A 27,727-nucleotide genomic window follows, 5' to 3' on the forward strand; every position below is an offset into this window, starting at 1 on the left:
CTTATTTCTTTGATTTTGGTTGGGTTTCTTCGCAAAAATCTAATTGCCAAAACTTGTCCGTTGCTTTTCAAACACCTCATTAATTATGAACACTTGCCCGCTCTTCTTGACTTCACGAAGTACCATAACTTCGATTTAGCACAGACCTCATTGGTCGTCCATAGCTTCATACTGTAGATCTTAGAATGCTCATCTATGTCGCAGGGAAGAGCCCTCTCCACCACCTGACATTGGTGAAACCTAAAAGTCACAATTTCTGTGAGAGGAGAAGAAATATTAAAACCCTAGAAGCTTCTTTTTCTCTCCCTAGTAGTTTAGTGAGTCTTGTTGAGATGACTCTCAAGTCTTGTTGAGATTGTAACAGCGACCATCAACTCTTCCGATCTCTTATCTCTTTGCACCGACAATGTCTAAGTGCTATTTGAACCGACAACCACCACTACGCGATTCTGCAATACTCCATATCTCTTGTAACCGCGACCTTAGGCTTGTAGCGGCAACTTCCACCCACCTGAGCGGCAGCTGAATCGGGGTAGGCTCTCTTGGATCTTGCAAATTCCATTGAAACCGAATATGTATTAGTGAGGTTTCTGTTTTGTGTCTCAGTGGATAGCGCAATCCCTTGCCCGTGGAAGTTATGCCGCATGAAATCTCTTGGGGTTTCACTCAAGCAAGCCTGGAGTTAGGGTTTTTCTACATAAACATCTTTTAAATTCTGAGTCTAGAAATTTGAAAGTAGAGAGTAGATGTACGGTATGGACTGTTAAAGAAGTCAGAAGGAGATCCAAAGACATTACTTGGAGAAAATTAGTTTTGTTTTTGTGTAGCACTGAAGGCATCAAGGGAAAGAACCATTGGTTATCTCCTGTAAACGATTCTGATTGTGTGAGAGTGCAGAAGAGTGGGGCGAGACTTCTTCTACAAAGAAACTGAAGAGCTTTGGGACGAAGAAGGGCATCGCTCTTAAGCCTGGGGTACATTATAAATCCTTACTCTATCTTTTTATCTTTCCTACTAAACCCTAGTTTCTACTTTCTATTCCGCCCTCTTTCGGTGTTATTGTTTCATTTTCTTGGGTACTAGTAATCTAAATCTGCTGTTTGAATGTGGTAGATATCGTTGTGGGAATGTGCAATTTGTTAGGAATCACATCATGGATCTCTGTGAGTAAAATATCTTGAGCTTCAGTGTTCTTCTTCGATCTCTTTTCGTGATTTGTTTTGTGATTATTTTTTTGGTTTTGCTTGATCAGGCAGCGAGCGCCAGGTGAAACAAGCAGGCGCATTGACAGAGTGTACCCTTGCTTGAGGTATGTATGAATATGTCAATGTCTATTTCTTTGATTTCTATAACCATAGATCGTAAGGAAAAAACCACAAAAACAAAATAACGAACAAAATATTCACACAGGGCGGCATTCAGTGAGGTTTTTTTTTTTTCTTTTTTTTATTGGCAACCCAAAATAAATCTTTCATAATTTTAATCTAGAATGTATGATTTTAAAGAAAATATTTGGATGGTGGTCAATAGTTCTGTTTGAACTCTCTAAAAAAATGATCCATGGATGGAATGGTCTAAAGACATTGGATCATGCAAGCTTTTGCTGTAAGCCTTCTTATGTAGGAGCCATCAAATTATGGGTACTGATATTTTAGTATTTGCTATATGGTAAATATTCAAGGTCCCAGTCAACAACTTTGGGTCCCTTGTCTCCATATATGAGCCAATCTGTTCATCCTAATCTTCTTTAATGGAAAACAAGGATGATGTGCTTAAAGGAGATAAGCTTCTTGTAGGCTCCTGTTATTGCAAGGTGCCTCTCCACCTGCCAAGTATCTCTCTCACCAATTAGGCTTCCATGCATTGCCTCATTGGATTTGTTGGCTTTTGTGGAAGTTGTTACCATGGGGTTCTTATATGTGGTGCATAATTCATTTAGGGAAGGTTTCCCATAAGTCAATTATATGGTCAATGTAATCCTTTCCCCCTTTTGGTGTCTGATCATAAACTACTTTGTAGCAAGCTAAGTGGATTAAACTAGATTTTCGAGGATCAGAGATTCAATGTGCTTGGGTTGGTGGGGTTGTCTTCCTAGGGAATTAAACATTGGTCTTAGGATTGTTAACTTTTCAATTGCTTGACCCTCATCAACCTGGCTCTTTTAGAAGAAATGGATGAAAAAGAAAACATATTTGGTGCTACTTATGAGTTATGGCTTAGAATATTACTGGTTGATTTTATCATCCCCCAAGAAAAATAGGAGAACGAGAGATAGTTGATTCCTAACTCCTAAGTTTTATTCAAAACTAATTTGTAAGCTTTTATTAATGGCTTAGTTGCTTACCCTTGCATAAAGACACGAATATGACTAACAACAACAAAGAAACTTATACTTCTTTCTATATATGGATAGAACCCACAACTCCTTTTATGTGGTAGTAAAAGAAGCTTGCCTTGGAGTTTTAAAGAACACGAAGATCAAAGGCTGATTTTTTCTAATACTAAAAAACCACAATCAATGGAATTCCTAAAGTTGTTTTTGAAGATAAATAAAAGGGAAAATTCCCGATTAGTACCCTGTACTTTGGGCCTAGTGCCACTTTGGTCCCTGAACTTTAAAATGCAACAATTTAGTACTCAAACTTTCGAAATGTGCCAACCCAGTACTTGTTGTTGGTCAGCTGTTAAGTGGCATGCAAAAGGACACAAATGCCCTTCGAGTGTCATTCAGTTTTCTTTATCAACCATTAGAACTAGTTTTCCTCCTTCTCCCACCACTCCAACAACCATCGATAAATCTAACTCATTCAACCATATCCACCATCCCCACATGCTCAGGAAATGCACCTAACGTTTTCTCATCTCCATTAGAGCCACTCAATTCCAGCCCTTTCATAATGAGCAGGATACTTATTTCTGTAGAAGAAGATGATGAACAACGTTTTGAAGGGTAATTTTATCATTTTCAAAATATTTAATACACACATGCCATCACGTGATACACATAGTTGACGGTTTGTTAGAAATAGGATTGGTACATTTTAAAGTTCGGGGACCAAAGTGGCACTAGACCCAAAGTACAGGGTACTAATCGAGAATCCTAAATAAAATATAAAATTTATTCAAAGAAGAAGAACAAGGTATAGAAAAGGTGATGAGAAATCACCTATACCCAAAAATTATCCATAGATTTCTATTTCTATTTACTTAATTATTATCCATTGATTTATCGAGATCTTGTGTCTATCCCAAGTTCAATGGCAGATTTCAATGGAAAGCTAATGGAAGGAGGTCTTTGTCTCATGGTCATAGTACAAGGGGTCTTTGTCGCAAAATAAAGTACAGGGGGGTCTTTGTCATAGACCCCATAATATAAGGGGGTTTTTGTAATTTACCCAAAAAATAATTTAAGCACCAATAATTTAACAATGATATGATTTTAAAAATGATGAAATAAAATCACGTAGTTTACTCATATAGTTGAGATGAGCTTGAATCTCTGCCCGAAGAAGATTTTGGGACTTAATCAAATATTTTGTGCTTTACCACAAAAATAATTAAATATAAACTAACAATATTTCTTCTACACAAAGTACATACATATATATGCATCAGTGGATATGTGATTAAAGGTAAAGTGGGCTTGGGTCAAGTTCTTATTTTATTGTTAAATCCAAGCACATCCCAAAGCTAGAAGATACAACAAGTCCAATCGGTGCCAAGGCAATGAAGTAGAAACTAGAAAGTAGAAACCAGCGGTTTTATTGAATTTTTTTGAGTGGTTTTATTGAATTTTACTTCCCTGTAATATGAAAAATCAAAGTGAACCTGTGAACGAAAGAGGGAATCGATTTACCTTCAAAACAGGGGATCTCTTCCCTACCCTAAATTGTGAATTATGACTGTTAAGAGTGTCTCGTTGTTCTTTTCCCAACGGCACTGAAGTGAGAAGGATTCGCCGACAGAGATATTATCCTAGGGCACAGAACGGCAAGGCCTTATTCACAATTCCAGTTCTTGACATATCCCTGTTTCACTGATGCTCGCCGGATGAAGTTATTAGTTCTTTCTCTTTGGGTCTTCTTCAAGATCTGGTTTCTTCATCACAGTCTTTCTGCGGCACTGAACAACAGGTTTAGACAGATCTAGTTCTTAAGAGAGTCTTGTTTCACAATCTCGCCGGGTAAGGTTATTGGCTCGATAATGCTCGCTCTTCTTAAGATCTGGTTCCATTGATCTATTTTCTTTCTAATTTCTTATACAACGAAAAATGCATTGATCTGTTCCATTGGTTCTGGTTTTTTGTAGTTTTCGTTTTTTGTCTTTGAATGGAGATTCGAACGGCTTCACTTTTGATTTTAGTTAGGTTACCCTCGTTTTTTTTTGGTTTTGAGAACTTGCTTAGTTTGATTTCAACTTGCTTACTCTCTGCCTCAAAAGAAAATTTCTAGTTCTTTTGATTGGCTAATCGGTAGGACTATTTACCTTTGCTTTCTTCTTTTTTCTTCCTTCTATTCCGAAGTCTATGCTTCTGTTCTGGCTTAATTTCATATAAGTATAGTTATAGATGTATAATGCTTATCAGTGGCATCGGGTTTAGTGTTCACAGTAACTATTTAGAAGACCTTCCAGTGTACCTTTTTGTTCAATTCAGGTTTCACAGAACTCTGTCAAGATAATTTCATTATGTCTCATATTGTGATCTTTCTTTCTCGTTTTATCTATTGCTTGAATTTCTGGGTTAAGCAGTGTTTCAGAGGATTCTATTAAGAATTATTTTAACTGTGTTATTTATATTTGGCTTGCTACCTCCATTGAAGCCCAGCTATGGAAGGAGGGAAGAAGAGAGGAAGATGAAGAGACAAAACAGGCTTGGTTGTGTGGTTTGCAAGGCAGTGTAGTCTCTACAAGAGAAGTTAAGGCAACTGAGGTTCCCAAGAAAAAAAAAGAAAAAAGAGGATGATTTAAACACTTGGGGAAAGTCTGCATGGCAAGGTGGGCTGAGGGATGGCAGGTCCTATGCTCAGTCGGTGACAGGGGAATTAAATGGAGACGGGCTTGTTCCAGTTCAAATTTCAAAACAAAATGAACAAAGGTCAACAAGGTTTCAGGGTTCAAGCCAGTCCTGTGAGCTGGTTCAGTCTGGTCCAATGAACCGAGGCTAGTCAACCAGTCACATGTTGTTTTAAGTAAACATGTGACTGGCAAAGGGATAGAGTGTTGGGCCAAGGCCCATCAAGATCTAATGGGTCTAGGCAAGTGAATGGGCCGGCTTTTTTAAATCGGGTGGACCCAGACCTTAAAAAGCCACGCGCCCTTTTAAGTAGGCACGTGACCAAAGGAGATGAGGAGATGATGGACCAAAACGATGATCTATCATCGTCTCCCTCGAGCAATTTGCAACCAACGCCTGCAGGAAGTAGGGTTAGCCGTAGTGGTGCGGCAAATTTGAACTGGGCATGTTGCTGATCAAAACTGAGGAAGGAGTAATTTGGCAGCTAAGGAATGAATTCAGGCACTTCAAACAACTTTCTAGAGATATGCTTATCGAAATAAGATGGATTAGAAGATCTGCAAACAGCATGGCAGATGGCCTAGCTAAACAAGGAATTCAGAGACAACCCATGTTTTGGGCTCATGTGAAAATTTGGGCTGACTTTTTGGGTTTGCTGTTTTTTTTACAACCTCTAGTTGCATCTTTCTATTCTAAATTAATATTTCAATTTTTCTGTTGCTGATCAAAAAAACAAAAAAAAAAAATTGCTTATCATGTTACTTTGAACAGTGAAAGAAACAGGGCCTTTTACCTCTTATGACCGCACTATATAGCCCTCCCCGCTCCCCCATAACAGAAATATTTTCCTTCAATTCAGTCCTACATCCTAAACATCCTAAAGACCACCACTTTATATTACATTCTATCATTTATGGGCGATAATTGGTGACAGTTGCTGCATTACATACTAATACGATTATATGCCCATTACTCGCTCTGTCTCGGAATCAAAGCATGTACTGGCCAACATAAAATAGAGTTACACATAGTACACTTTTACACATATCATAGAAAGATCATTCGCTAGATCCTTCCACTAATGATCTCTTCGAGATTGTAAAAGATGGCGTTCTTCTATGGTGATTTCCCTATTAAGCCCTTTGCTTTAATTTGAATTTGGAGATGGTTTTCTTTCTTGGTTTTGGGGCTTTGTAATCTGAAGGCATATTTTTTGATGTAGTAAACTTATCAATGTGGCAGTCCCTGGGACACTGATGAACGAGCAATCAATACAAAGAGGGTGCTGAACCCTTGGGAAAGGAATGAAAATCTTACACTATGCCTCGATTCTGCTAAGGCTATTGGATGTATAGTAGTTAATATTGACATGCAGGACTTCATTGAAGGGTAAGTATACATGCTGTTTTAGTCGTTAGTTCTTTTCTATTTTCAAGAATATTTTGGTCCTGTCACTAGTTTTTTTATAGTTTTCTGAATATTCTGTTCCATGCCAAAGTACAAAGAAGTAAAACTTATTAACCTAATATTCTATTAGGTTCTTTTCATATAAACCCTGGAGATTATCTAAAAAGTGCATGATAGAAAGCCTGTAAACTTCAAACAAGATTGGAGTTTGCTATCTATGTATATTTCATTATTCTGCCCTTGCTTGTACAGTAGTCGATACCATATGCTCGGTAAGTACAATGTTAAGTTACATGTTTTGTGCTGTTGCACTGCACATTCGTTTTTCTTTATTTGGTCCTTCTGACGACTTTGGTTGGATTTTTGTTATTTTCTTCCTCTATAATTACGTTGGCATATTGCAATCTATGAACAATGTATATTTTGAGATGGATTTTTGTTGCATCATGTTGATTTTGATTAAATTTATTTTTTCCCTCTACTAAGTTATGGAAGTTGGTAGGGTGCTCCTAAGTGCTAGCAGTTTCTGGTCAGTACGAATATTAATATTCTCTGTGCTTTTTATTTTCTCTGTCATCTAGTGCTTTGGTTGATATCTCAAATCATTAAGGTATGCTCTGGTTGTCATCTAAAAATCACTATTATATGAATGAAGTTTGAGCTTTCTTTAGACTTTAGAGTGTTAAGTCTTGATTTTGGACTGTAATTGTTTGAAAGCCATTTTTCTATTTTGACTTTTGAGCACATGGTGATGATACAAACTGAAAATTATATAAGTAATATTTTCTATAATTGAAACAATTACTTCGATGTTTTAACCTTAGATACAACTATGGGCGGACCTCAATTTGAGGAAAACACCTCAATTGGTGGAGTTAGTTGATTATAGTAAGGTGAAATAACCTTTTTATAGAAGTTTTCTGCTTATTTGTGATTTTTTATGAAATGTTATTTGCTACTTTTTAGTTCATATGTTGTATTTTGTTCGTAAATCGTTAGGATGTGGAGGAGCTGATGAATCAACCACCTGAGAAGATCTTATTGAGATGGATGAACTTTCAACTGACTTTCTCAGCAGATGTGAAGGTAAGTTAAAATTGGGTTAATAGATTCCCCTTTTCTTTATTTCGTTTGTGTGTTCATAATCACTATAACCTACCTTTGACTTTCTCAGCAGCTTGAAAACTTAATATGGTAGTGTACTATCTCAAAGTGGATATGAGATATCTGAAACAAGTGGTTCATCAAAACTTGAAATCCCATTTAGTTCTATTTGGCAGTTAGAACTAAAAGATGTTTTATAACTCGATTTTATTTCATCCCACTTGGTGCTTGAATCCCAAAAACCAAAAACCAGAAACCAGGCTGAATGTTTCATTGAGTTAATTGAAATCACTTAGTAGTAAGCACTTTTCAGTTTCCATACTTTGAACGCTAGAACATGCCTCCTTTTCTGATCAGTAATTGGAAGGCCCTCTTCCTCCTCCTTGCACAAATATAACAAAAGCAAGTGTGCAATTAGTGAGCATATGCAATTGCAACTTGTTTAAATCTCAACATTAGGACAAGCTCTTTGTAGTAACAGCATCAAATGCATCAAAGTTTAGTTTATGCTAATAAGTCATTTGCTCTAATTAACTTTAAAAAGTCTGAAATCATTGCTATCCAAAACTGGTCTTTGGAAGATTTAAATAGCTCGTAAATTCTTGGGATCTCCAAAAAAGACAAAGTGATATATTGTGTTCTATACCAGAAGTATTCATTTGGCAAGAGAGAAAAGCAAAGTGTTTTTAATAACAAGTACTTAGGAATATCCTTTAGTATCAGTGGTAGAGGCTTCATTGAAGCAGGTAAGGGATGATAGCACATGCAATCAAGGGATCAGATGTCTTGATGTAGAGGGCAATGTTGTTCTTCAAAGGAACAACAATGTTTTCTAGTTGAGGAAGTGTTATCTGGAAGGATTGGTGCCAATTTGGGAACGGATCCAAGAGGATTAACTGATTAAGTAAATCTTATTTGGTGCATGTTACTAAGGTTTTTTCGTGGTTAAAAGAGGGACTTGTTGAGACTGGACCCAACAATAAATTTAAGAGAGTTTTTTCAAGGAAGGTTGGTTCTAGAGCTACGAATCATAAGGTTCTTATTGATATTAACTCTAGTGATCAAATTAACATTCATGATAGTTCTGAAGTTGGGGAGTTGAAGAAGATTGGAGTCCTTGAGGTGAAAGGGAAGGGGGATGTGGGTAAAGCTTTGGTAAGTAATGAAGGTTTGAACTTAGATGATGGGAAAAGGAAGAGTTGAGTGGACTTAAGGAAACTAGTGGAGAGGGATATTGAAGTTGGTAAATCTGTAGGCCTATTCTCTTTGGGTGGTGAGGCTTTTGCTAGAAGGGCATTTGAAAGAGTTTAAGAAAAAGAAAAGGCGAAGTGAAAGAGCAACACTCAAGAGGAAGGTGGAGAGGCATGGGATGAGGGAGAGGGTCAGGATTTCAGACATGGAGGACTAAGTGCGATTGATGGGAGGAGTTGTGGAAGTTTGATCTGCTGGTTTTTACAGGAGGCGGATGCTGTTGTTTGAAGTGTTCAAGAGGGTTTTGGTTGGAGATTTTCTCATCTTGATCAGGGCTAGTGTTGCTTTGTTTAGTTCTTGGAATATGCTGCTTCAAAGTGTTCTTTCTGCATATAATCTGTGGGGGTAGTTTTGTAGTGCCCTTGTCCACCTTACTTGTGTTTCTTCCATTTTTTTGAAATACTTTCTCTGTTTTTTTTTTTTTGTACAGTTAATGTATAGGAGTTCCTGGTATTTGGAGTTTTTAATACCTATTGCCCATCTTATCCCATTCTTCTGTTCCTTCTCCTCCTAATCGTGTTTGCTCTTTCGACTCAAGTCCACACTCAACCTTTATCCTGACACATACATACATTGATAGGCCGAATAAACTGAAAATCCCCTCCAATTTATTGCTGTTTATTAGGTGAATTCCAAGAGGGAATACGATGAGTGAGAAATCTTTGTAAGTGTGAGACTTTATTCTTGTGAATGATCCAAACTTATCACAATTCATGAGGTTAAGGAAAATGAATATGACTTTCACCATGACCAGCCCTAACTACCTTCATGTGTACAATGCACTTGATTGAATAATTGATAATCATTCGAGCTTGTTCACATTTGAACTGCTAATGCATGAGGTTCAACTGTTGAAAAAGAGAAAAAGAAAGGGACAAAGTCCAAATGACTCCGTTGGCATGAACTGAATAGTAAAACTAGCGGTTTATGACATGAGTCCGTCCCAACTCCGCTATTCCGAGCTGAATAGTAAAACTAGCAACTTAGAATATGAGTATTGTTATCTGTCTCAAGCCTGTGACCAGTGTGAGATGGAGCATAAAATGCACTCACACAAAAAAAAAAAAAAAGAAAAGAAAAAGAAGAAAGAAGCAAATACCCCGTGTGAGATGGAGCATAAAATGCACTCACACACACAAAAAAAAAAAAACAGAGAAAAGAAAAAGAAGAAAGAAGCAAATACCCCGTGTGAGATGGAGCATAAAATGCACTCACACACACACAAAAAAAAAAAACAGAGAAAAGAAAAGGAAGAAAGAAGCAAATACCCCGTGTGAGATGGAGCATAAAATGCACTCACACAAAAAAAAAACAAAGAAAAGAAAAAAAAGAAAGAAGCAAATACCCCGTGTGAGATGGAGCATAAAATGCACTCACACCAAAAAAAAAAAGGGGAAAGAAAATAAAATTTTGGTGATGGTTGAGCTTCAAAGGGACAAAATGTGGTTGAACACTCAATGAGGTGCAGTGACAGATTTGAGACCAAGCTCAAAGTAAGGGTTAAATTTGGCGATCAAGGACCTGATATTACATATTGAATGGAAGTGAATGCTGGGGCATGAAAAATTTCATATTCTCCCCTTTCTTGACTCTTATGTATGTGGTAAGAATGACAATTCAGAGGAATGAATTAAAATATCTACACAGGTTTCCCAACCACTCAATGTATTCTCATCCTAGAATTCATCCGGTAAATGGTAATAATAAGGGGGGATGATCAGTTTATGGTTGAGGTCTTTGCTTGAGGACAAGCAAAAGCTTAACCCACTTGTGAAGGGGTACCTTTCCCCTATGCCCAATCTTTGCCAATGTTTCCCTAAAGGGTGCAATGCCTACCTTCATCTCATCATACAAAGGCACCATCGCTCTATGGAAACTCTACATTGGCTAACTATTCTTGGGTGATGGTGCCCCTCATGTGCATTGAAAACAGAGAGGACACATCCTTTACTGATATCCAAAACTCCCCAAAAGGCCCAAAAAATGTGTGTATAACAACAATGACCCAGTAATGGGTCCATACCTTTTTGATGATTATGTGCACATTTAATCTTATAATGCTGGGCTTTCTGCCAGAATGGCAACCTATATTGTTGGTGATGATGGAATCAGGTAACCAGTTAACGATTTTGGTTCCAATTTTATTTTGATAGGCAAGTACTCTCTTTCTTTGTTTTTCGGTTGTTCTAGAGATTAGTGATTTTAGTCCGAGTTGGTTCAGAATGATGTGCTTTGCCTAAGTTTTCTAACTCAGTTATAATACAATTTTGTCTTTTTTCCTAGTTACACTAAGAACAATTGTTTGTGGTAGTTTGCAATAAATTATAGACGTTTAAGATAGTTTTAGGGACTTGTTAAATGCTTGGATTTTGTGGTTTTTATTCTATTTTCCTTTAGAGTTGTGGTTCAATTGTGCAATCTCTCTCCTCTCTCTCCTCGGATGAAGTGCTTGTTATTTTTGCTTTTTGAGTACCAGAACTTAATCCACTTGTGAAGGGGTACCTTTCCCTTATGTCCAGTCCTTGCCAATGTTTCACTGAAGGTTGCAATGCTTACCTTCATCTCATCATACAAGGGCACCATCGCTTTATGGAAGACACTCTGCATTGGCATATTTTTCTTTTCGTGTTAAATTTTAGGTTTGTGTTTTTCTTCTATTAAAAAACGAAAAAAAATATAAATAAAAAAATTTCAGCATTTTTTTCTTTTGTTTATTTTGTTTTCGGTTTATTTTTTTTTAGATTTGTTTTTTTTTTTCTTTTATTTTATCTATTTCTTGTATAATTTTCTTTTTGATCATTTTATTTTCAATTTAATTTTTAGATTAGCAATTAGTTTATTAGAATTTATTTTTGGTAGTTGTTGATTCTGCTAATTGTTGTTTTATTTTCTGTTTGCAATTATTATTTGTTGCTTTATTTAATTTCATTTCTTTTAGTTGTTTAATTGAATAATTAATTGCTAAATAGGAAATTGTTGAAACTTTCGAATTTGAGTTTAAATTTCAAATCTGAATTTAAATTCTTCAAATTGTTAGAAATTTAAATAGGAAATTGCAATACTGGAGAGATTAGACAAAAATTCTTCAAATTGTTAGAAACAGTGGAATAACCTGAACACAGTATTGCAAAAAAAAAAAGAAAGAAGAAAAAAGAAAAAAAGAAAAAGAGAATAAAAGGTCAATGGACCCTAGACTTAGTAACTGGGTCTCTTCACCTAAGTCAAGTGTTGAGATTTACGTCAAACAGAAAAGCGAATGCCAAAGACAATCACCTAACATTTAGTATCTGGGTTTCTTTACCTAAGGCAAGTGTCGAGATTCGCATCAAACGGTGGAAGGTAACAAAAAATAAGTATGCATATCAAGTTCAAGGGTAAAAATCCGCTGCTAGAAATGAGAAGAAGAATACATGTCTGATTTTAAAAATCAATCTCAGATTATCAAAACAGTTGTAAATGGAAGGGTAAATATGATTTTTAAGCTAAGTTTCTGTAATATTCAAAGTAAGACAGTTTTAACCCTTAAGCCCAATACCGATCTATATAGAGTTTGAGAATTCTGGAATCAGGATGCTTCACTAATTCTGTTAGGGATGATCTTGATATGGGAAGGATCTATATGCTTAGTGAAATTTTAAGGTTGCATTGCTAAGATGGTTAAGTTGGGGGTGTGATAACTCAGTATTTTGATGCCTTAAGGTCATTAATTCAGGGGTATTTTCGACCTTAGAGTAGCAAATTGTTTCCTTTTCCCAATTAATTTCAATGTTGTGACATCTGAGGGTCCTTGTGCAAAATCTGTGCAAAACTGTGAAGTTTTCATGGTTGAAATGCAGATTTTGGGAAGCTGGTGTGAAGTCCAACTGAGAAAGGGGGTGTTTTTGTGAAAAACTGAAAGCAGGAGGGCTCCTCCTAGTTGCTAAACCCAGTTTGGCGCCCCTCCTACGGTATTAACATGCTCCCCACATTTTAGCAAACCCCAGGGCGCCTTTTAACCCATTCTTTTCATTCTTAGGAAACCCTAGCCTCCCCTAGCTGATTAACCTCCACCCTTCACTCCTTCTAATCTCCACCATCCATTTTAGGGCACTCTTTTTGTAGTTTCTAAACCCTAGGGTGCCACCTAACTGCTAATCCTCACTATTTAGCCCCTAACCATTGAATCTCAGCACTACATAATATTGGCCACCCTCTCCTTTTCTTCTCAACCTTAGGATCACCCTAGAACCATCTTAACCCTTCATTCTAAACCCTAGGCCACCCATATTTTTGCTAAAACCCAACTACCACCTCCCTCTTTCTGTCTAATTCCAGTTATATCCACCCTTCTCTATAAAAAGGACCCAAGAGCTCCTGAGAAAGGGTAGGATTCTGCCCCCAGGTAAGATAGAAGGCTGATCTTGAGAAGTTCAAGGGTAGAGGAAGAGGAGGATGCTCAGGCAAGAGGAGGGGTTCCTACTTGCAGTTCGCCAACACCACTACTACCACCTCTAGAATTGGATCACAACTACTTTTACTTTATTTTAGTTTTAATTTTTGTTCTTTCAATTCCATTTTCGTTATTTACTTTCTGCAATTTATTTTCATTCCGTTTGATCTTCGTTTTATTTTTTGCAAATCTTCAATTCGGCCAAGTAAGATGGAAGGCCTAACTCGAGAAGTTCGAGGGTCAAAGGAGAGATCCGGAGACTGCTACCTCTGATTGGATTATAGATTTTTATTTCGTTTCTTTAGTTAATTTATTTCTGTATTTGTTTATGTTTCTACACATTTAACTTTCAGTACTGTTTGAATTTTATTTTTTTTCTTAGTTTAATTGATTAATTTTTATATTTCTTCACTTCCCTCTTTTGCTCTCTTGTCCGGATTTGAGTTATATTAATTTTTCCCTCGCTTCCCTGTGGATACGACCTATTCTCTTCCCGTTACTGCGTTAATAGTTGTTTTAGAGTCAGAAAAATTTACAAATAATTAAACTAGTGTTCCAAAGTGTTTAACGACACGCTCCGGATCACACTAACTACCACTTTGGGAGATACATTTGTGGAATCTATATAAGGTATACTTCTCATTTATTTTTGTTTCAGATCTGGTCCGGTTTTGGTGCAAGAATGATCCTTGAAAAATAAAGCTTTTATAAAACTTGGAATATGATTCCCAGAAGGGTGAAAGAAAATTTTTGAAATTTTGCCCAGCCATCTAGCATGGTTCGGCCTTTCATATGATGGATTTCCCCTTCCTTTAGCATGTACTAGAGAACCCCATGTATTGTAGGCTTTTGTAGAGCACTAAGCTTCTTAGGTTAGTTGATTGCTTCATTCACCTTCCTGGGCATGAGGGTGTAGAATTCGTTGAACCGCTCATGGCTCATTGGTGGTGTTGAACACATACATTCATTGGTCCATTTGGTGAGTGTGGGATGACGATGGAAGATGTGGCCTCTCTCCTATTGCTTCCCTTAGTTGGGTTGTTTCGGCTAACCATCTTTAGTATGTAGAATGAAGGAATTTCAAAAATTTCCTTGCAACCTTCTAGGAATCGTATTCCTAATTTAAGAAAAACTATATTTTTCAAGGATTGTTCTTGCACCAAAACCGGACCAATTCTGAAACCAAAAGAAAGGGAGAAGTATACCTGATATGGATTCCACAAGTGCATCTCCCAAAGTGGTAATTCACACCCAAAGTGAGACCCAAAACCAGCCTCCATTGAAGATGGCACAACTTGAGATGAAGTCGGTTCACCAACGCTGTTTTTAGCAAAACTGCAATCCAACATATTAGATCAAACTAGGGAGGTGACCACAAATTGGTTTTGATATTTTCTTGCAAAAATCAGAAGTCAAAACTAATCAATATCAGTCCAAGAACTGGAGGTCGAATTAGGGTTTATGGGGCGAGAAGAGTAGAGGGAGTGAACTGAAAGCAGAATGATACCTAGAGTAGTTTGATCTACCACTCCTAATCAAATTAGGAGGTTCCTAATCCAAATCTTTATTTGGTTTTGAACTCTCTAAGTGAATAAGACTTATCCTCTTATCCTAATGGCTGATCCAAATCCTTATCCATACCCATATTTGTCCATGTCAAATGACTGCTTAAGTTATCATGTGACCACTTGATTAATCTAAATAATCATAGGCTTTAGGCCCATTAAGCAAGTGGCTCATGTCCCTAGATAGTTACTGGGCCATTTGGTTCTCTTTGTATGTCATGAACCCAACAATGACCTTACATAAGCCCATATGGGTTTGGTCCAACATTCGTGAAAAGGCTTGGCGGAATTCACTGTCAAGTACAGTGAACCCCTGAGTTCATCAGTATGGGTTCTTAATGGGCCCAACATTTACATTAAAAGATCCTTGAGTCCAGTCATCCTATGAAGGCCCTAGGATAGTGGACTTAAGTTAGATATAGCCCTAAATTGTCTCTTACACTCAACCTCTTAGACCTTAATGATCAAACACTGCTCGACAGGGAAGGATCTCTCCCCTAGCTGCAAGGTGTAATGTTGCACTCTCTGCTTGGATGGGTCCCAGGAATTAAAACATTTTGCAAACCTTTTTTTAAAACGTAATATATATTATCATATAAATATATTTTAAAAAAAAATCTCAAAAATGGTTGAAATAGACTACTGGCGGTTTCAGTTTCCATCAAAGAGAGTACAGTTCCGATCATTCACTTTACCCGACAAAGGGGCTGATCCTATCACTATGATCACCCACTCGAGTGAATTCTCAGACTGCCCCAACATGCCTAGGTTTTGACCCCTGAAAGATCTCACTGATTGGCATATCAAAGATAGTCCAATCTAATACCTAGTGTAGTACCATATTTGAGGGGTTATGTGTAACTTTCTAGTTTTTCCCACCAGTCTCCAAGGTCCAAGGCATAACTAGAAATTGGTCCGAGTTTAGTGTTTCAAACAAACACACACTACATGTGCTTCGGGTCCAACATTGGAAGATGAGACAAGCTGCCCAAACCTTCTTGGTAGCACATCAGTGTTAGCCTTTGTAGGATAAACTTCCCCACGTGTCCTAAAAGGAAGGAGCTAAAGGTGATCGTCTCCTATTAATAAAGGAAATATTGGATTTGGTGTCAGTCATTAAGGGCATTGACAGGGTTTCATCACGTGTCCCTATGGGGATCTTTCCGAGGATTGGCTTTCCTTTCACTCGGAGATCCTCATAACCTACATGTGCTACTACCCTTCGTGCATCTTACATAACTGATGTGGCGCTACTGACATCGCCATCTGGCGTGCGACGTCTTATTGGACCTACGTGGTGCCTTGTCATATTCGTCCCTTCGAAGTTACACATGTAGGTAACATCTGAGCTTGAATCTTAGCGAACCGAGGTGCTGTAATGGTTGAGAGTTTATCACAAGGCTAAGTGTGTGAACCTCGTCGTGGGTTTGACCCAAGTCTGTTGTACCTCGATCTAGGAATGGGTTCATTGCAAGCGTGCGATGACCCATAGGTTTATCGCAATTCCGCGATGCATTCTGGGTTCACCGTAGAGGGAAGATTGGCTCTAGACTGATCGCAAGCATCCATGTGGTATCAATGTGGTGTTCATTGTGCTCTGAGGGACTGGGCGAATACTATATACCTACATTATCGCCCTGCTTATTGGTAAGTAGGAGTTTATCAATAAGCAATTTTCTTTCACATTTGTTTTTAGGCCTTTGTGATGGATTCATTTGCATGCGTTGGGTCTAGGGGTTTACCCCATTGTACGATTTTGTGTGGATGGTGTAAACTTAATTTTGGGCTTTGTCAGTGATAACTTTGTATTTTATGCTTTAAGGGCATCATTTTAGGGGTATTTTTGGCTTTAGAATAGTCAAAATGTTCCCTCTTCTCAGTTAAATTCAATACTATGACCCCTTAGGGTCTCTGTGCAAATCTAGTGCAAAAGTGGGGAAGTTTCATGCTGAAATGCAGTTTTTGGGAAGCTGGTGTGAAGTCTAACTGAGAGAGGGATGTTTTTGTGAAAAACTAAGCATAGGAGGGTGCCTCCTATTTGCTAAACCCAGAATGGCGCCCCTCCTATTGTATTAGCATGCTCCCCTCTCCTTAGCAAACCTAGGGTGCCTTCTAACTCATTCTTTCCATCCTTAACAAACCCTAGCTGCCCTTGGCTGCTCAATCTCCACCTTCCATCCCTTCTAATCTCCACCATTCATTTTAGGGCACTCTCTTTTTAGCTTTTTAACCCTAGGCCACCATCTCACTTCTAATCCTCACCATTCAGCCCCTAGTCATTAGATCTCAGCCCTCCATTCCATTTTCTATTTCAGCCATCCACTCTAGGGCGCCACCCACTCCTTTTAATCTCCACCTTTCAACGTTAGACACCTTAATCTCCACCCTCCATTTTTGGACGCCCAAATCTCAGCCCTACATAATATTGGGTGCCCTCTCCTTCTCTTCTCAGCCTTAGGATCAACCTAGAACCATCCTAACCCTTCATTAGAAACCCTAGGGCGCCCATATCTTTGCTAAAACCCAGCTGTCGCCCCCTTCTTTCTCTCTAATCCTAGTTGTGTCCATCATTCTCTATAAAATGGACTTAAGGGCTCTTGAGAAGGGGTGGGATTCTGCCCCTAAGTAAGATGGAAGGTTGATCTTGAGAAGTTCAAGGGTAGAGAACGAGGAGGACGCCCAGGCAAGAGGAGGGGTTCCTGCTTACAGTTTGCCTAAGCCACTACTGCCACCTCTAGATTCGGATCCCAACCATTAGCTTAGTTTTAATTTATGTTCTTTCATTTCCAAATCCATTTCTTTCTTTCTACAATTTACTTTCATTTAGTTTGATTTTTGTTTTCTTTTCTATAGATCTGGAATTTGGCCAAGTAAGACAGAAGGCCTAGCTCGAGAAGTTCGAGGGTCAAAGGAGAGATCCAGAGATTGCTACCTCTGATCAGATTACAAATTTTTTTATTTCGTTTATTTATTTCTATATTTATTTATTTTTTTGCACTTTTAACTATCAGCAATGTTTGAATTCTTTTTTTTTTTAGTTTAATTAATTAAATTCTATGTTTCTTTAACTCTCAATTGTGTTCTCTTTCCCGGATTTAAGTAAATAACGATTTTTCCCTCACTTCCCTGTGGATATGACCCGTTCTCACCATTTACTGCATTTGTAATTGTTTGAGAATCGGAAAAATTTTACAAAGATTAAACTGGTGTTCTGAAGTGCTTAACGACACGCTTCCAAACACACCAAGTTATGGCGCCGTTGCCGGGGAAGCAACTGAGAAAAAAATTTATTTTCTTTATCCGGGTCTATTTCAGTATTTTCTTTTTATTTTTGTTTTATTACTTGATCCATTATTTCATTTTAATTCTTACTTCTCTTTGATTTTGCAAGACAAAATAGCGAAAGGTGGGGTACTGGAGCATTGCGGGACTGCGAAAGAAAAGAGAAAAGAAGATTAATTGGATTGCGTTTTAGGTGTAGTCGTCCCATTTTTATTTTTGATTTTTTGATTTTTTATTTTCAAACTCTTTTTTGGTAGAATAGTGATTTTTTAATTTTTAATTAATTTCTTTTCTAGATCCAATTTATTTTTTTAGTATTATTTTTTTCATTTTGTTTCTAGATCTATTTTCTTCTTTATTTTAATTTCTTGTTCGAATTTTTGTTTTAGTTGATTTGTTTTTCTTTTCAGATAAAAAAATTTTGTTTATTTTATTTTATTTTTTATTGCCCCATAATCATTTTTTATTTTATTTTCAGTTTCACCTTTTGAGTAGCTATTTTTTTCTCTTGTTAGAATTCATTTTTGGTAGTTGTTAATTCTTTTTAGCACAATTCATTTTTTGTTTTCTGTTTGTAATAATTTTTTGTTTTCTGTTTGTAATAATTTTTTGTTTTCTGTTTGTAATAATTTTTTGTTTTCTGTTTGTAATAATTATTTGCTGTTGAATAATTAATTGTTAAATAGGAAATTGTTCAAATTTTTTAATTTGAGTTTAAATTACAAATTTGAATTTGAATTTGAATTTAAATTTCAAATCTCAAATTTCAAAAAAAAATAAAAACAAACAAAAAAAATAATAAAAAGTAGTAAAAATTAAAAAAGTATAGAAAATTAATTAATATTTTAAAAGTTTTGCATTTGTATTCCAAAATTTAGGGTTTGATATGTTTCAAAGAATGCATCGTATAGGATTATTTAATTGTTGAAATTATCTTGTTAGTTGTGAATGTGTTAGGTTTTTTTTTATTGTGTTAATTCCTTCTTTTTCTTAGTTTATTTTATTATTTTATGTTAAATTGCTGAATTGCATATTAGAGATTGTTCATGCATTGTAATTAGTGCATTTGTTTTGTTTATTGTGTTTTTTTCTTTCTTAATCGATTTAAGGGCAACCCAACTTAAATAAGATAAGGTGGGGATTTCATCACCCTTCCATGGCCCAAAAATCACCACCCTTCATGTACTGTTCACCCTAAATCTTAATTTAAGATTTGGATAGCAAGATCCTTTAGGGAGCCTCACATTTGGTTCAAAAGTGTGTTGAATCTTAGGGAAACCTATGTTTACTTTCCATAACCGACGGTTGGTGTCTAAGGAAAGAGGTTAAACGGCTAAGCCTAAGCGGGTTTTGTGGTTACTTAATTAGGTCATTGCAAGAGCAAGGGGAGCCTCCCACATCCCCACCTCTTACCTAGCTAACCAAAGGAAGGGGTGTAATTCCAAGTGAACCTAAGAGGATTCAAATTGGTTGAACCACTAGTTTAGGAAACCTTTGTTTAGCCCCTAGGTCGTGTGTGATAGCTATGAATATAACCCTAGCAAGTGCACTAGTTATCAAGTAGTATAAAAATATCGTTTCCACGGGGATTTAACAAAATAAGTATTAAAACCACAGTGTTCCCTAATTATTTGGACAATCGCAATTCAAATTTGAAAGAGCAAAGACTAATAAAAACTAGAAAAAGAAAATAGAAGCGTGAGTGATCACTAACTAAATATGCAATGGATGAAATCGCTAGGGCTTTTGGTCCAGTTAACCAATGTAATGAATATTGAAGGATTCGATTAACCCAGATTATTTGTCATTCCCATAAGCTGAGGTCTTTCCAACTTTATTTAATATTCTCTCTCGAGATATACTAAAACTACGCCCATCAGGTAACCCTTCGATCTCTCGAGTAGACTTCTCAAGATGGAAGTGCATTAAGTCCGAGGAAAGCCATTAAATTCAGATGAATCATGTATATATATTTCTATATACCATTCAATTCACACTGAATTATTCAGTCGATTATGTGAATTCCTCTCTCGATTCATTCACATAAACCAAATCAATTAAGAGGTGGCCAAGCTCTTAATCGCAATAAGAAAAATAATTCATAGACTGTATGGAAATCACAATCTTGGATAAATCATAAAGATAAAAATGTATTCATTAACAAGGTTAGGCTTTCCACAGTCCTAGCTAAAAACAAATTAGTTCATGAATAAAGAATTAAAGCAAACAAAGGGAAATAAAGAACTCATGAATTCGCCCATGATGCTAAGATCTCCTCTTCTTGTCGCCACCTTCTTCTTGAGGTTTCTTGAATTCTTGATCACCTTCCCCAAGTTTCTTGATTTGTTTTCTCTTTTCTTGATAGATAGCTCATTGCAATTCGTGATGCCCTAGGGTTGGTACGCCCAACTCTCATATAGCTTACAATTACTTGGAGTTATCTTAAGAATGGATAATCCAGCCTTGATCCAAACTCCTCCTATCCTATCCTATCTTATCTCCTCATGATCTAAATCTTTCTGGAATTACATTTAAAATTTAAATCTAAGAGGACTCTCGATTTCTTGAATTCGAATGGGCTGCTTTAATAACTTGGGTCACTTCAAGGTTTTTCTGCGAAATGGACTTCAGCTATGAACTGGGCCTCACTACGAAATTGCTCCGTCTTCGGACCCGGATTTGACTTCAATGTAGGAAGAATCTGCGAGAGCCCAAAACATTAAAGTTGTATCTTTCTCTCTTATCTTTCCAATGGATCTTGAATCATCTCAATCGGAGCTCGGATATGAAAGTTAGGCCCAGATTACTGATCGCTGCCGAAACTGTAAAAGCCCATCCGATTAGCCTTATTTTCTTTCTTGCGACTTCTTTCCTTGCCCTGCACCGAATTACAAGAAATATGAGTCCAGTGTAGAAGAAAGAATATTAGGGGATAAAAATATGATAAATTTTATTCTCATCAAATCCCCCCACACTTAAACTCTTGCCCGTCCTCGGGCAAGACAAAACTGAAGCAAAACTAAAACAAGACAAGCTGACTAGCTACTAAAATTTTCGGAGGTCATTCTTCACAGGATGTTCGCCCTCTTGCATGCCTTGATCCAGTATTTAATGATCATTCCATTCTTCCACTTCTTGTTCCTCTTTAACTTGTCAAAGAATCATCTTAAATTACCAATCCTCATGTTCCCCAGTGAAATCAACAATCAAGGGGAGCAAGCATTTCGTCGCATGAACAGTTTTAGGACTAAAGTAAGCACTCATCGTTTTCATAATCAAAATACAGCAAGATTCAAAGTATTCCCTCATAATATATATTTTTTCAAATAAGTCAAAACAAGGAATGTTATTACTATAAGCTTGCTTATGTATCACATCTCCACCACTAGCATGAGTTCATTGCATCAAAAGGTGACAAGGGGTTTGGGATCTAGGGATGAGTGCATTTTATGCTCTATCTCACCCTTTTTTTATGCTTTTAGTGTGAGTTCATTTTATGCTCCATCTCACACTACACTTATGCTTTTAGTGTGAGTGTATTTTATGCTCCATCTCACACTACACTTTATTTCTTCTCCTCTTCCCTTTCTCTCTCTTTTTTTTTCGAAAAAGGGCATCACCATTTTCATACCAATCCTTGAACTCACTACCGTGGTCTCAACATGTCTACAAAGGCAAGTTCTAGAATAATCAAACCATGTTTAATGGTCATAAACCAAATGCTCATAGTGGTCAAATTTGTATTGCATCTTGCTCGTTTGATCATTCCAACTGCTGAGGTACCTTCCATAGCCAAAACTTTCAGTTAGATTTGCTTGCATCATTTCTTGTCTATCTCACCTAAGCACATGATTCATGGTGATTTGCAATCATTCAAAAACAAGTTTCTCGGGAGCAGAAATTTCAAAAGGAAGGGTTAAAGAGTGATGATCGAAGCATGCTAGAGTTAATTGAAGAAAAAATTTATCAACCCCTTAATCCCCCCCACTTAAGGTATATATTGTCCTCAATGTATGAACTATGCATAAAAAGAACAAGGAGAGGAAGAATTAAGGGGACTTCCCTGAATACCTCGTTGAGATCCTACAGTTGTGAGATATGAGAAAAAAAACACACTCATAAGAAAAAAAACTGAACAAAACAAACAACTAAATTCAATGGGTTGCCTCCCACAAGCGTTCTTTTTAAGTCATGAGCTTGACTTTCAACTTTCTTTCATGGCGGTTTCAAGGAGAGAATGAACCCATGGTGGATGGGTTGCTCTTCTTCAATATAATGCTTCAACCGCTGTTCATTTACCATGAATGTACTCCCATCATCATTATGCAGTTCAATTGCTCCATGAGGGAATACCCTAGCCACTTCAAAGGGTCCGCTCCACCTAGTTTTCAACTTCCGATGTTTCCCCCTCTCATCCTTCATGGGTGGGTTTAAACTTGGAATAGGGGCCTGCACAATAGATGGGAGGAGTTTTGTGTGAGATGGAGGTAAATTAATAAAAGATGCATTATGAGTTGCAATTTCAAAAAAGTCTAGCTCAGAAGTCAAATTTCGCAGTTCTGATTTCAGTACAAACTTCTGCTCTGCTTGTTGCATTTGATTAAGACTATTGTTAAGTGCAACTTTCAGCGTGACTTCTGATTTAGATTTATCTACTTCAGCCGCCCAAACATCAATGCAATCAATTGCATATATTTCATGCTCAATTGTGTTGGGACATTTCATGGCTTTAAATACATTAAGCACCACTTCTTCACCATTGATTCTAAGAGTAAGTAAACCTTCTTTCACATCAATTAAAGCATTACCCGTAGCAAGAAAGGGTTTCCCTAGAATCAACGACATTGTCTTATCTTCCTCCATATCCAACACAATGAAATCAGCAGAAATGATGAAATTACCCACTTTGACTAAAACATCTTCTACTATTCCCCTAAGATATTTAATGCTTCAATCAACTAATTGCAGGATAATAGTTGTAGATGTTAGTTCATGCAGTCCAAGTTTTTCAAAAATAGAATAAGGCATTAAATTTATACTAGCACCTAAATCACATAAAGCTTTTTCAAATTTAGTATTCCCTATGGTGCAAGGTATAGAAAAACTCCCTGGATCCTTAAGCCTTTGGGGCAATTTCTTTTGAAGAATGGCTGAGCACTCTTCATTTAACTTCACCATCTCACCATCCTCCCATTTCGTTTTGTTCGACATCACCTCCTTCAGGAATTTGGCATATTTTGGCATCTGTGATAATACATCAAGAAGATGAAGATTAATATGGATCTTTTTGAACACTTCCAAAAATTTTTCAAATAGGTGGCGCCCTAGGGTTTAAAAGCTATAAATGAGAGCCCTAAAATGAGTGGTTGAGATTAAAAGAGGTGGAGGGTGGAGATTAAACACCTAGGGGCGGCTAGGGTTTGCTAAGAGTGAAAAGAATGGGTGAAAAATGCTCCATAGGGTTTACTAAGGAGAGGGGAGCATGGTAATACAATAGGATGGGCGCCAAGTGGGTTTAGCAGATAGGAGGCGCCCTCCTGTTCTCAGTTCTTTACAAAAACACCCCCTTTCTCAGCTGCTCTTCACACCAACTTCCCAAAAACTGCACTTCAGTCTAGAAAATATCCCAATTTTCTACATAATTTGCATAGAGGCCCTTAGAGGTCACATAATTGATTTTAACTGGGAAAATGGTACACTTTAACTATTCTATGGCCAAAAATACCCCTGAATTGATGCCCTTATGGCATCAAAATGCAGGGTTATTAGACATTTCATTTTGGGAGCAGAAAGTCCAGTTAAATGCTTTTAGTGCCTCTAAGTATCCAAACCTAGGGGAAGATGAGTGCAAGGTAGATATAGTGGACAATCTTTTAGATGCCATACCTATCCCTTGGTTAGCCCAATCTGAGCCCTGTATGTGTGAGGAAGAAAGCGAGTCTAGGAGTATAGATGAGGACAGCGTGTGAATGTGTTTGGCTGAAGATGTTTAACTTAGCGCTGGTTGGGAGGCAACCTAACGTAGTTTTTAGTGTTTCTTTTAGGAGTTGAGTTTTTCTTTTCTTGATTCGAGTCCAGGTGGCAGACCTTGAACCCCTCAGGAAAACCCTATTGATTGTTCCCTTTGGTCCAAGTTCCTTTGCATCAATCCAATTATGCCATTGGGGACAATGGCATTTAAGTTGGGGGATAAGGAAAGAGAGAGAAAAATTGAAAAAAAAATGAGAAGCTAAGCCTTTAAATATGTAGAATTAAAATTTCACTAAAAATTTAAAATTTCTTTCAATTAAAAGAGATTCCTAAACAGAAAAAGTTGAGGAAATTGATAAAAGAATATTAAATTTTGTAGAAATTGGTAGCAAGTGATAGGAATAAAAATTGGTCTTATTTGAATATTGTCGAAATCGTTTAGAAATTGGAAAATACTCCCAAGTTTGCCCTTGTCAAGATAAGAAGAGAAAGATGGAGAAATTAGACAAAAATTCTTCAAATTGTTAGAAACAATGGACTGCCTTGAACAATGTTGCAAGAAAAAAAAAAGAGAGAGAGAACAAAAGGTCAATGGATACCCTAGACTTAGTAACCGGGTCTCTTCACCTAAGTCAAGTGTTGAGATTTGCGTCAAACAGAAAAGGGAATGCCTTAAGGGCATCATTTCAGGGGTATTTTCAGCTTTAGAATAGTCAAAATGTGCCATCTTCCCAGTTAAATTCAATACTGTGACCCCTAAGGGTCTCTATGCAAATCATGTTGCAAAACTGGGGAAGTTTCATGGTTGAAGTGAAGTTTTTGGAAGCTGGTGTGTAGTCTAGCTGAGAGAGGGGGTGTTTTTGTGAAAAACTGAGCACAGGAGGGCACCTCCTATCTGCTAAAACCAGAATGGCGCCCCTCCTACTGTATTAGCATGCTCCTCTCCTTAGCAAACCCTAGGTTGCCTTCTAACTCATTCTTTTCATCTTTAACAAACCCTAGCCGCCCCTAGCTACTCAATCTCCAACTTCCATCCCTTCTAATCTCCACCATTCATTTTAGGGCACTCTCTTTTTAGCTTTTAAATCCTAGGGCACCACCTAACTTCTAATCCTCACCATTCAGCCCTTAGTCATTAGATCTCAGCCCTCCATTCAATTTTGTATCTCAGCCATCCACTCTAGGGCACCACCCACTCCTTTTAATCTCCACCTTTCAATCCTAGGCACCTTAATCTCCACCCTCCATTTCTGGGTGCCCAAATCTTATCCCTACATAATATTAGGCAATCTCTCATTCTCTTTTCAACCTTAGGATCAACCCAGAACCATCCTAACCCTTCATTAGAAATCATAGGGTGCCCATATCTTTGGTAAAACCCAATTGCCACCCCCTCTTTCTCTCTAATCCCATTTTTGTCCATCATTTTCTATAAAAAAGGCCCAAGTGCTCCTGAGAAAGTGTTGGATTCTGCCCCCAGGTAAGACGGAAGGCTGATCTTGAGAAGTTCAAGGGTAGAGGAAGAGGAGGACGCCCAGGCAAGAGGAGGGGTTCCTGCTTGTAGTTTGCCTAAGCCACTATTGCCACCATTGGATTCGGATCCTAACCACTAGCTTTAGTTTTAATTACCATTCTTTCATTTCCAAGTCTATTTCTTTCTTTCTACAATTTACTTTCATTTAGTTTGATTTTCATTTTCTTTTCTACTGATCTGGAATTCAGCTAGGTAAGATGGAAGGCCTTGCTCGAGAAGTTCGAGTGTCAAAGGAGAGATCCGAAGACTACTATCTCTGATCGGATTGCAAATTTTTTTTTTATTTTGATTCTTTCATTTATTTATTTTTGTATTTATTTATTTTTCTGCACTTTTAACTGTCAGCAATGTTCGTATTCTTTTTTTTTTCAGTTTAATTAATTAAATTCTTTGTTTCTTCAACTCTCACTTGTGTTATCTTTCCCGGATTTAAGTAAATAACGATTTTCCCTCGCTTGTGGATACGACCCGTTCTCACCATTTATTGCGTTTGTAATTGTTTGAGAATCAGAAAAAATTTATAAATATTAAACTGGTGTTCCAAAGTGCTTAAAGACATGCTTCTAGACACCCTAGTCAGCCTGCCCTACTTGTTAATTGGTAACTCTACATTTTGATGCCTTAAGGGCATTATTTCAGGGGTATTTTTGGCATTAGAATATATATGTCATTTTCCCAGTTAAATTCAATGTTGTGACCTCTAAGGGTCTCTGTGCAAATTCTGTGGAAAACTGAGGAAGTTACATGGCTGAAATACAGTTTTTGGGAAGCTGGTGTAATGTCCAGCTGAGAGAGGGGTTGTTTTTATGAAAAACTGAAAGTAGGAGGGCACCTCCTAGCTGCTAAACCTAGTTTGGTGCCCCCCTACTATATTAGCATGCTCCCCACACCTTAGCAAACCCTAGGTTGCCTTTTAACCATAGCCATCCCTAACTACTAAATCCTCACCTTCCATCCCTTCTAATATCCACCATCCATTCTAGGGCACTCTCTTCTTAGCATTCTAACCCTAGGAACCACCTAACTTCTAATCTTCACCATTAAGCCTTTAGCCATTAAATCTTATCCTTACATAATATTGGGTGCCTTCTCCTTTTCTTCTCAGCCTTAGGATCACCCTAGAACCATCCTAACCCTTCACTCTAAACCCTAGGGCACCCATGTTTTAGCTAAAACACAGTTGTCACCCCCCTCTTTCTCCCTATTCCTAGTTGTGTCCACCCTTCTCTATAAAAAAGACCCCAGGGGCCCTATAGAAGGAGTTGGTCAATTCACCCAGGTAAGTAGAGGAAGAGGAGGACGCCTATGCAAGAGGAGGGGTTCCTACTTGCAGTTCGCCAACACCACTACTGCCACCTCTGGATTTGAATCCCAACCATTTCTTCTTCAGTTTTAGAATTACTTTCTGTTCTTTAATTTTTAATTCATTTTTCCTTCCTGCAAATTTTACTTTTATTAGATTTAATTTGTACTTTATTTCTTTTTTGCAGATTTAAAATTCGGTCAGGTAAGACGAAAGGCCTAGCTCGAGAAGTTCGAGGGTTGAAGGAGAGATCTAGAGACTACTACATCTGATCGGATTCTCAGACATTTTTTATTTCGCTCCTTTTATTTATTTGTTTCTGTTATTTATTTATTTTTATGCACTTGTTATTCTCAGTACTATTCGAATTTGGTTTTAATGAATTCCATTTTTTTAATTAATTAATTTTATATTTATGCAACTCCCCTTTGTGTTCTCTCTCGGATCTAAGTACATAATTATTTTTCCCCTGCTTCCTTATGGATACGACCCATTCTCATCACTTTACTACGCTAGTAGTTGTTTGAGAATCGGAATAAAATTATAAATGTTTAAACTGGTATTCCAAAGTGGTTAACGACACGCTCGGGATCACACCACTACGTACATGGGCCATAAGCACTTGGCCCATGTTAATTCGACAGTGGCTCTTTCGCACACCATGGCTGAATGCACATCATTGCCATGGTGTCCTTAAGATCATTGGATGATCTCCCTTCTTGATGAGCCCCGCATCAGCTTCCTCCACAAGAGGAACCATGCAGAACCCTAGCCTGTTTAGGGTCCATCTAAATCTGACTTTAAGAAAGTCAGTGGGAGCCACTTTGGTTTGACCTAAATAAGAACTAGGGTGTAATTACTCATTCCC

The 27,727-nt window shown here is 37.4% G+C and overlaps 1 long non-coding RNA gene across 12 annotated transcripts; it reads left to right on the plus strand.

Annotated features, from left to right (window-relative positions):
• LOC148801319 (uncharacterized) lies at positions 1-27,280 on the plus strand. Of its 12 annotated transcripts, none has more exons than XR_016084629.1 (8): positions 1-974; positions 1,114-1,163; positions 1,253-1,309; positions 6,237-6,403; positions 6,552-6,693; positions 7,246-7,314; positions 7,421-7,507; positions 13,416-13,616. It is a non-coding gene; the product is annotated as an uncharacterized LOC148801319 (long non-coding RNA). The 12 variants fall into 12 exon arrangements; XR_016084628.1 differs by lacking the exon at positions 6,552-6,693 and having other exon boundaries at positions 5-532; positions 607-974; XR_016084624.1 differs by lacking the exons at positions 6,552-6,693; positions 13,416-13,616 and adding an exon at positions 27,047-27,280 and having other exon boundaries at positions 3-974.
• Positions 27,281-27,727: the final 447 nt, after the last annotated feature.

The sequence above is a fragment of the Nelumbo nucifera genome, chromosome 3 (genome assembly GCF_055504915.1).
Source record: "Nelumbo nucifera cultivar China Antique chromosome 3, China Antique-T2T, whole genome shotgun sequence".
Classification (NCBI taxonomy): domain Eukaryota; kingdom Viridiplantae; phylum Streptophyta; class Magnoliopsida; order Proteales; family Nelumbonaceae; genus Nelumbo; species Nelumbo nucifera.